Source organism: Physeter macrocephalus, chromosome 8, assembly GCF_002837175.3.
Source record: "Physeter macrocephalus isolate SW-GA chromosome 8, ASM283717v5, whole genome shotgun sequence".
Classification (NCBI taxonomy): domain Eukaryota; kingdom Metazoa; phylum Chordata; class Mammalia; order Artiodactyla; family Physeteridae; genus Physeter; species Physeter macrocephalus.
The window spans coordinates 51,182,210-51,191,572 of record NC_041221.1 but is presented as its reverse complement, the minus strand read 5'-3'; the positions used below and the strand labels follow the sequence as shown (position 1 = coordinate 51,191,572).

General features: G+C 37.4%; 1 protein-coding gene and 1 pseudogene across 2 annotated transcripts in view; one reads left to right on the top strand and one right to left on the bottom strand.

The window, feature by feature from the left end:
* The window catches only part of OXCT1 (3-oxoacid CoA-transferase 1), a 131,338-nt gene that overhangs the window by 41,896 nt on the left and 80,079 nt on the right, over positions 1–9,363 (top strand). The window lies entirely within an intron of this gene.
* LOC102994663 (peptidyl-prolyl cis-trans isomerase H-like) lies at positions 282–6,534 on the bottom strand (annotated as a pseudogene).

Below are 9,363 nucleotides of genomic sequence, written 5' to 3'. Positions count from 1 at the left end.
CTCAGTAGTTGTGGCCCATGGGCTTAGTTGCTCCGTGGCATGTGGGATCTTCCCGGGCCAGGGATTGAACCTGTGTCCCCTGCATTGGCAGGCATTCTCAACCACTGCATCACCAGGGAAGTCCCGTGCCTAATTTTTTTGTTTTTTTTTAAATGAACAACTTTATTTACAGTTGAAAACTTAAACACAAAATCTTGGCTTCTGAATCTGTGAGGTCTCTTGATCAAATGGGGCAGCAGCAGGCAGGGAAGCAAACACAGGGGCCAATCCAGATTATCTTACTCAGGAGCATCACCCCGAGCAAGGGAAGGCCTGATTCAGTCTTCCTCTGAACTACATCTCTCCACACTGTGAGATCACCACAGGCAGCTTGGGCTTATTGTTGGGGCCTGTGGGAGCATTCTCAATCTTTCTCATCACCAGAAGTCCATCAGTGATTTTTCCAAACACCACGTGCTTCCCATTAGCCAATCACACTTAGAGCAGGTGATGAAAAACTGGCAACCATTTGTACTGGGACCACTATTTGCCACAGAAAGCAGGCCTGGAGCTGAGTGTCTAAGCTTAAAGTTTTCATCTGCAAACAGCCCCCGGTAGATACTAGTGACTCCAGTACCATCTCCATTAACAAAATCTCCACCCTGAATCATGAAATCTTTTATGACCCTGTGGAAGCTGCTCCCTTTGTCTCCTGTTGGAACCCCATCTTTTCTGAATTGTCCAGTGCAGAACTGCCTAAAATTCTCAGCCGTCTTAGGCGCAATGTCTGCAAAGAGCTCCATCTTCATGCAGCCAACTTTCCTTGTGTTCTACCCAGTCCTTCCACAAGCCAGTGCCTAATTTTTTTAAAAAAAATTTATTTATTTATTTTGGCTACGCTGGGCCTAGCTGTGGCGTGTGATCTTTTAGTTGCGGCCTGCAGACTGTTAGTTGTGGCATGCATGCAGGATCTAGTTCCCTGACCAGGGATCGAACCCGGGCCCCCTGCATTGGGAGTGTGGAGTCTTACCCACTGGACCACCAGGGGAGTCCCTATCATGCCTAATTTAAAAGTTAAATTTTATCATAGGTTTGTATGTATAGGAAAAAACAGTACATATAGGGTTTGGTGCTATCCACAGTTTCAGGCATCAACTGAGGGTCTTGGAACGTATCCTGTGTGGATAAGGAGGCACTCCTGTAATGGTTTTCTCATCCGTTCTTCATTCCGTGAAGAAACCAAGACCACTCGTGTCCAGGAGTATAGGTCGCCTTCTCTCTGATTTGGCTTCTGAAATTTAATGTTAATTTCTGTCACTGAATAACTAGGCCCACATTCAATTTATTTGAAGAGAATTTTAAATCCAAATCCCATGGGACAGAAGTTAAACAGGAATCTGAAGAATTTAGTATCTCTTCTGTGCTTGCTGTGAGAAGGAGCTGGGTTATTAATTTAAAGAAGCTATTTTAGTTTCCTTAATAATTATGGGAAAGGATACAAGTTTTGCCTTGTATTCTGAAAAAGTTCCTTCAGTTTAGACTTTCTTTTTAAATTTTGGAAAAGGTTTGCTGGCACAGACAAAACTCAGGGAAGAAAAATTCATTATTACAAAACTCTGACAAATACAGGTTACCTACAAAAAGCTACAGGATTAAGGCTGTTGGGTTTGAAAGTTTTGGTATAATTTAAATTTCTCTCAATTTGAGGAATTTACAAAGCTCATTCATTTTGAGAATTGGCATCTCAGAAGTGGAATTAGACCTTTAGAAAGAAAGGAAGTATTAAATGGTATTTTAAAGCCAGTTCTATGAACCAATTCCTGCTATAAAAAGTAGTTTAGCTGCTGTTTTATTTATAGATATTTTTCCCCAATGCTTTTGGCATTATGTTTGCACCCAAAAAGTTTTCACTTACTTTTCCTTTTTGTTGGTTCATATTTTTAAATGTACAAAGTAGCATTTTATATGTGGATTAATGAGGACTAGATTTTATAAGGACAGAGCAAAATAGAATGGAAAACTTTTCTTCATAAAATTCATTCCCATGAAATAGGAGGGGCAGTAAAATGGTCCAAATACAATAGATACAGCTAGGGTATGCCTACACAAAAGTGGAGTAGACTCCATAATTGAAATGTTTTCAACTGTGGCAATAGCAGATAAAGGAGGTATAGCCTAATGATAAAAGCAATAAAAACAACAGCAGCAGCAGCAAGTACTATTTATACTGTGAACTTATGTGCAAAGCACATAAGGTCATCTGTTATAATAACCCAGTGTGGTAGGTTTTATTATCCTTATTCTATAGAAGAAGGAAATGAGGATAAGGAGAGGCTTTATGATAAAGCTAATAAGGGAGAGTTAAGATCTAAAAACATTTCTTTCTGCCTCCGAAGCCATGTTCTTAAGTATAAGTGAAGAATGATAGGTGTATTTTAAGGTACATTTTGTTTTATACTTTGTAGTGTTAACATTTAAAATATAATTTATTACCTCCTTAAGGGCAGGGGCTTAGACCTTTAGCTCATTGAATTTTTCAGCCAAGTATAGCTCCAGCACAATGTTAATACTTCCATAAACACAAAATTAAAAATCATTCAGAAATGTTAACCTCTTAAAACTTACAAAATCGGATAATCTCCTGAAAGCTGTGAAATGAGAGCCTTCACACTTGAGAAGGTAGAATGGTTCCCCCCAGTTAAAAATGATGTAGATGATATTATACAGTAGTTTGAAACCAAGATAGAAATTTTAGGATTCTGTATAATAAATACTGCTAATGATTATCTACTTAAAAAATAGGAACTTCCAGTTTCTGTTCTGACATCTAAGGAGCTTAGTAGTCACCACTCCTGTTCTCACAATAAGAAAGTGAACAAACTGAAAATCAACAGACAACAATTTGTTCACAATAATAATAGTATTAATGTATTTCATAATTATAGCTTATGGTTGAATGAAATGAATGATAGCAATGTTTTAAAGGACAGGAGGGAGAGATAAGAGTACTCTGTCATAGAGTACTTGCACTACCCGTGAGGTGGTATAGCGTTATCTGAAAGAAGCCTTGGATTAGTTGTAAATGTATATTGCCAACTCAAGCATAACCACTAAAAAGGGTAAAAAGAGAGGTGTACAGTCAGCTGTATCCATGGGTTTCACATCCACACATTCAACCTGAATTTGCTGATGTGAAACTCATGGATACAGAGGGCTGGTTGTAATGAACATGCTAGGAGAGAAGAAAAAATGGAATCATATAAAAAGCTTAGTTAAAACCAGAGAAGGAGGAACTTCCCTGGTGGTCCAGCAGTTAAGACTCCACTCTCCCAATGCAGGGGGCCCTGGTTTGATCCCTGGTCAGGGAACTAGATCCCTCATGCCACAACTAAGAGCCTGTATGCCACAACTAAAGATCCCGCATGTTGCAATTAAAAAAATAAAAAGTTCCCGCATGCCGCAACTGAAGATCCCGCATGCATCAATGAAGATCCTGCGTGCCACAACTAAGACCTGGTGCAGCCAAATAAATTAATAAATATTTTTTAAAAAGAACAGAAGGTAGAAAAAGATAAGACAAAAAAGAAACAACAAGGACAACAAATAGAAAATATAACAACTATGGTAGCTGTTAATCCAACTATATCAGTAGTCACTTTAAATATTAATGGTCTAAGATACACCAGTTAAAAGACAGAGAATCTCAGTCGGGATTAAATGAGACCCAGCTATATGTTGTCTATAAGAAACCTGCTTTTATATATATATTTTTGCAGCTTTATTGATATATACAATTGACATATAGCATTGTATAAGTTTAAGGTGTACAACATGTTGACTTGATGCACTTACATATTATGAAATGATTACCACTATAGTGATAGCTAACATCTCCAGCTCCTCACATAATTACCATTTCCTTTTTGTGGTGAGAACATTTAAGATCTGCTATCATAGCAAAACTGACTTCAGAGCAAGGAAAATACCAGAGATAAAGAAAGACATTTCATGATGATAAAAGGACCAATTCGTAACAAAGACATAAGAATCCTTAAAGAGCATGTGGTGACGGTGGTTCTTTTTTTCTTTTTCCCACACTCATTATGACCTTCTGAGGTACCAGCACCAGCTGCCCCATGCCATCTTCACAGCAGTTTGGGTTCCAGCTCTGTGCAGCCCCATTCCTAAGCATTGGTTCAACCACTTTCTTTTGCTGCTCTTGCAGTTACTATATCTGTGTCACCTCAGTGCTTCTTTTTTGCCTTTTTAGTTCTCTAATTCCTTATTTAAATTTCCTTTATTAAAATAACTGACAAAAATTAACCCAAAATGGACTATAGACTTAAATGTGAAATGCAAAACTATAAAACTTCTAAAAGATAAGAGAAAATCCAGGTGAACTTGGTTGGGTTTGGCAATGCCTTTTTAAATACAACACCAAAAGCACAATCCATGGTCAAGACATCTGTACAGACACCTCACCAAAGACAATATACATATGGCAAATAAGCAGATGAAAAAATGATCAACATCATATGTCTTTAGAGAATTTCAAAATAAAACAATTCGATAGCAATACACACCTATTAGAATGACTAAAATCCAAAACACTGGCATCACCAAATGCTGGTGAGAATGTGGAGCAACAAGAACTCTCATTCAGTTTTGGTGGAAATGTAAAGTGGCAGAGTTGCTTTCGAAGACAGTTTGGCACTTTCCAATAAAAGTGCTAACATACTATTAAACATACTATTACCACATAATCTAGCAGTTGCATTCTTTGGTATTAACCAGCTCTCCTGGTTGGAACACTTGGAAGATTAATAAATTGCCTGTTTTTGTTTTCATATAGAATATATAGTGGACTTGTTCACACTCTGAATCTGAGCCATTGTTGAATTTGATTTCTTGTATTTGTCCAAATATCCAAGAACTATTAGTCCTGTGTTCTGACTTTCACAAGGAAATTAAAGTTTCATTCTTTAAGAAGTTACTGCATGTGTGACCATGTATAGATAAAAACAATATTTCACTTAAATGTGGAAAATGGACAGTTAGCTAGAAAGCCATTCTAACTGCACACTGGGTCAAGTTCATAGCTTATGAAATCTACAAATTACCACCTTCAGAGTTGCTTGGGAAGATAGTTAAAACATGACTGTTAAGTTCACAGATGATAAGGATTGCTATATGAGACACAGTGATTATCTTAGATGATCCCACAATATAGTTGCTGAGATAGGACTAACCTGAAATTAGAAGTTGTATAGAGAGCAATGGGTGCTAAATTTAATGATAAAGATAGTAATTGCTATGGGATCCTGATGGTTGCTTGCATGGTTTGTGGCTCTAACCTCGAAGATGCCCTTTCTATTTCTTAGCCTTGTTTCTGTAGGTATTTATATATGGTAGATTGTAAATGAAGAATAAGACTTCAGGTATTTTACACTCTGTCTTGGCTCACAGGTCTAAGGACATTTGACTGGGGATGGGCTCACAGGTCTAAGGACATTTGACTGGGGATGGGCCAAAATGGGGTGGGGAGGCACATCTTCCATAGAACCAACAGCCTTGAGGGAAGAAATGGAATGGATGTCTCTTGGTTTGATTTCCTTACTTCCTGTTTGTTACCTATATGTTTGCTTTTATAAAATTAGAATCATATTTTATATTCTTTTTTTCATTATGTAAAGTATTAAGAATGTTTTTGGAGGTCACTAAATGTTCCCCAAAAGAGGATATTTTAGTAGTTATACTCAAATTTATATTAACAACTCTATTGTTGTACTTTTATGTTTTTTTTCCCTTGCTCACTATTATTAATAATGCTATAGTGAATATCCTTGTTTCAGTGTATGTATGATGATTTGATGAAATTCCTAGAAGTGGATTTTTGGGGTGTGTGCCTCAACATTTTATCAGCTTTTGATAAATATTGCTGAATTGTTCTCTAGGAAGGTAATTTCAATTATAACCCCATAATGATATTTAAAAGTATCATTTTCAGCCATTGTTGACAATATGGATATTATACCTAATTTTTTTTGGATAATCTGCTAGGTGAAAAAAGCTGTCCTGTGGTTTTGATTTGCATATCTTTGATGACAAGGGAGTTGAATATTTATTGGTTGTTTATATTTTTTGTGATTTTATGTGTTGTTATAAGTATTACTATCATTATTTGAATGGGAATGTCTAGTATTTCATTTCCAGGTGTTCTTTGGTGATGAGTTATATAAGAGGGAGAAAGAGAATGTACAGGATTGTGGTTGACACGTGAGCTCTGGAGTTAGGCTTTTTGGATTTGAACCCAGCTTCCTGAGGGATCCCCCAGCTGCTGGTCCCCAGGCAAGAGCTTGATTGGCTATAGCTAGTAGAATATATAAGGAGGAGCATCTTAACTCTGAGTTACGGGAGTAAAGATGGATAAGGCTCTCAGAAAGAAAGTAACCATGGCTGGCAGCTTACCCCCAGAACCCCTTCCTAAAATAAGTTGTGAGTCAAGTGCTCTGTTGATTCACTGTTTTGAGACAGCTCTGTAAAACTTACAGTCATGGTTTCCCACAAAATCACCTCATTGCAGATGAGGACATAGATCCTGTTGAAAAAAGAGAAGGGAAGAAAGGGTAAGAGGGTATTTCTAATATAATCTAATGGTTTTGGAATCTTTACCTGGGATATTCTCTCTCAAAAGGTTATTGAATAATAAGGCACAGTATGCCTGACATAAATTGAGGAGATGCACTCTTATGAATTGTCTTATTGGAAAAAAGACCAAAAATTCCATTTATTAATTTTGCCTTCAACTTTATTTTAACTAACAATTTTTGACCTACTGATCAATTTATTCCATGTTGGTCTTAAGAATTTAGCTTGTGATTTTAAAGTCACTCCTATTAAAATAATAGTGGCTTTCCTCACTCCTTCCAGAGACCTTGTCAAAAAATGTTATTTTTTCCACCTCAAATATAGATTTAGCCTACAAATACTGAAGTGATAATTAGGGCTTAGGCAAGATTGTTTCATTTGAAAAATTAGCTGCTTTTTTTTAAAGAGATTTACTTTCCAAATCTTTCTAGTTTGAGAGTATAGCTAAAACAAGAAGGTATTTTAAAGTCATGGCTTACATAAATGATTTAAGTAAGAAATGTGTGAGAGGAAAAATGAAAAACATTACTCATTGACCCCTTTTGTGTTACTGGTTGTATCTCTTTTAAATGCATTTTTGCAGGTATCATTATTTTAGCTTGAGCATCTAGCATATGTCAGCCTCCTAAAATTAGAATATATTCAAATTTCTCAGTGGCCTTTTATCAGGCTCCTAGAAAAGCCAGGTGCACAACCAAAAATTAGTAAAAGTGAGAGAATGTAATTGCCAAGGTGTTGAAAATTTCTTTCTGGTGAGAAGCCACCGTAATCAAAAGAAAATGCCCTAGCAACATCAGTTAAGGTGGACTCTCATGTGAGATTTTTTGAAGTATGAAGGAAATCACATTTCTTTTTTGTTCAGGTTAGATGTTGCCATTTCTGATAGCTCTTCCAAAATTAGTTTCCTCGTTCCATAAAATAAACATTTCACACTTCTTTCTGCCATTCCTGTTCCTATGTACATGAAATTCTTTCACAGGTACCATCTTTCCACATTTCTCCATAGAACACATCCTTCCCTGACTACAGGCCTTTGCCCTGGCCATTCTGGCTGCCTGGAATGCCCTCCCCGTCCTTCTTTCTGTGGCTCATTTTCTGCCTTCTCACCGAAGCTTCTCCTCTGTTGTAGCATTTATTACTTTGTTATATTGTGGTTAGCTGTTCGCCTGTCTCCTCCAGTAGGACTGAGCAAGAACCTCGTGGGACCTTGTCCTATTCATCTCTGTATCACCAGTACAGGCACACGATGCCTGGCACATAATAGGTGCTCATTGAATGATGTTTGAGTCACTTAGCCAGAAGGTTAAAATATAAGTGTCACTTTGCAGGCTTAGAAATGTTCTGCCCATTCTAGTTGATTGCCATTATCCTGCTGTAGTCTATAAGAAAGTAAAAAATGTCTTATGCTCAGTGGTTCTTCCTGACGGCTTTATAGTTGAGGTCTTTGTTGGGCCTTGCTTTGAGAGGCTTGATAATCTGCCACCAGGTGTTCTGTAATTCCCTTCCTTATTACAGTGACTAGGTTCCTCTGATTTCTCTGGGATCACTATCTCATGGTGTGCCTTTTAATGCTGGCTGGAATAGACAGTGTGTCTAATTCAATAGGCTTTTATTGCTCAGCTAAAGGAGAACAAGCCATATGGTAGTTCACTAGATTTGCAAAAGATGATAAACTAGTGGCAAATAAACTGGCCTTGTAAATGCAACAGCCTGGTTAGTCAAGAGAGAATTGGCATAGCATATACACAAGTGCAGAGGAGTACTGAAGGTATACTAAGTGGCATGGAATTAAAATCATGTGTTGCATTTAACAAAGTACACCCAGTAAAAGGGGATTGATCTAGGGCTCAATAATCCAGAATATTTAGAAAGATACTGTAGGTTAATGTGTGTACTTTGAGGTCTTTGTTGTGGAACATCCAGCAACTGATGTAGACTTACAACATGTAAGGGCTAGAAAGAATATTAGACGTCACTTAAAGTTCAACTTTCACATTTTAGAGATGAAATGGCCTTAAGTGGTTCACATAAGAACACAGTACAAGAAGATATTAGACCTAAAACCCAGAATCTACATCTTTTGACCCCAAATGCAGTTCTCTATATCATACTCTGTTATCTCATTTTTTAAGGATAGCAGAAGTCAGTGAAATACATGGCATTAGAATCATGTGGACAAAAATCCTTCTCTTACAAACTACTGACATCATAAATTACTCTCTTCTATCAATCACAGCCACCTTTAATGGGAGAAGGGAAATTCTGTCTAAAAGATCAGTATGCTTCTTATTTTTTATACATCTTTATTGGAGTATAATTGCTTTACAATGGTGTGTTAGTTTCTGCTTTGTAACAAAGTGAATCAGCTATACATATACATATATCCCCATATCTCCTCCCTCTTGCGTCTCCCTCCCACCCTCCCTATCCCACCCCTCTAGGTGGTCACAAAGCACTGAGCTGATCTCCCTGTGCTATGCAGCTGCTTCCCACTAGCTATCTATTTTACATTTGGTAGTGTATATATGTCCATGCCACTCTCTCACTTCGTCCCAGCTTACCCTTCCCCCTCCCCATATCTCAAGTCCATTCTCTACATCTTTATTCCTGTCCTGCTCCTAGGTTCTTCAGAACCGCTTTTTTTTAGATTCCATATATATGTGTTAGCATACGGTATTTGTTTTTCTCTTTCTGACTTAATTCACTCTGTATGACAGACTCTAGGTCCATCCACCT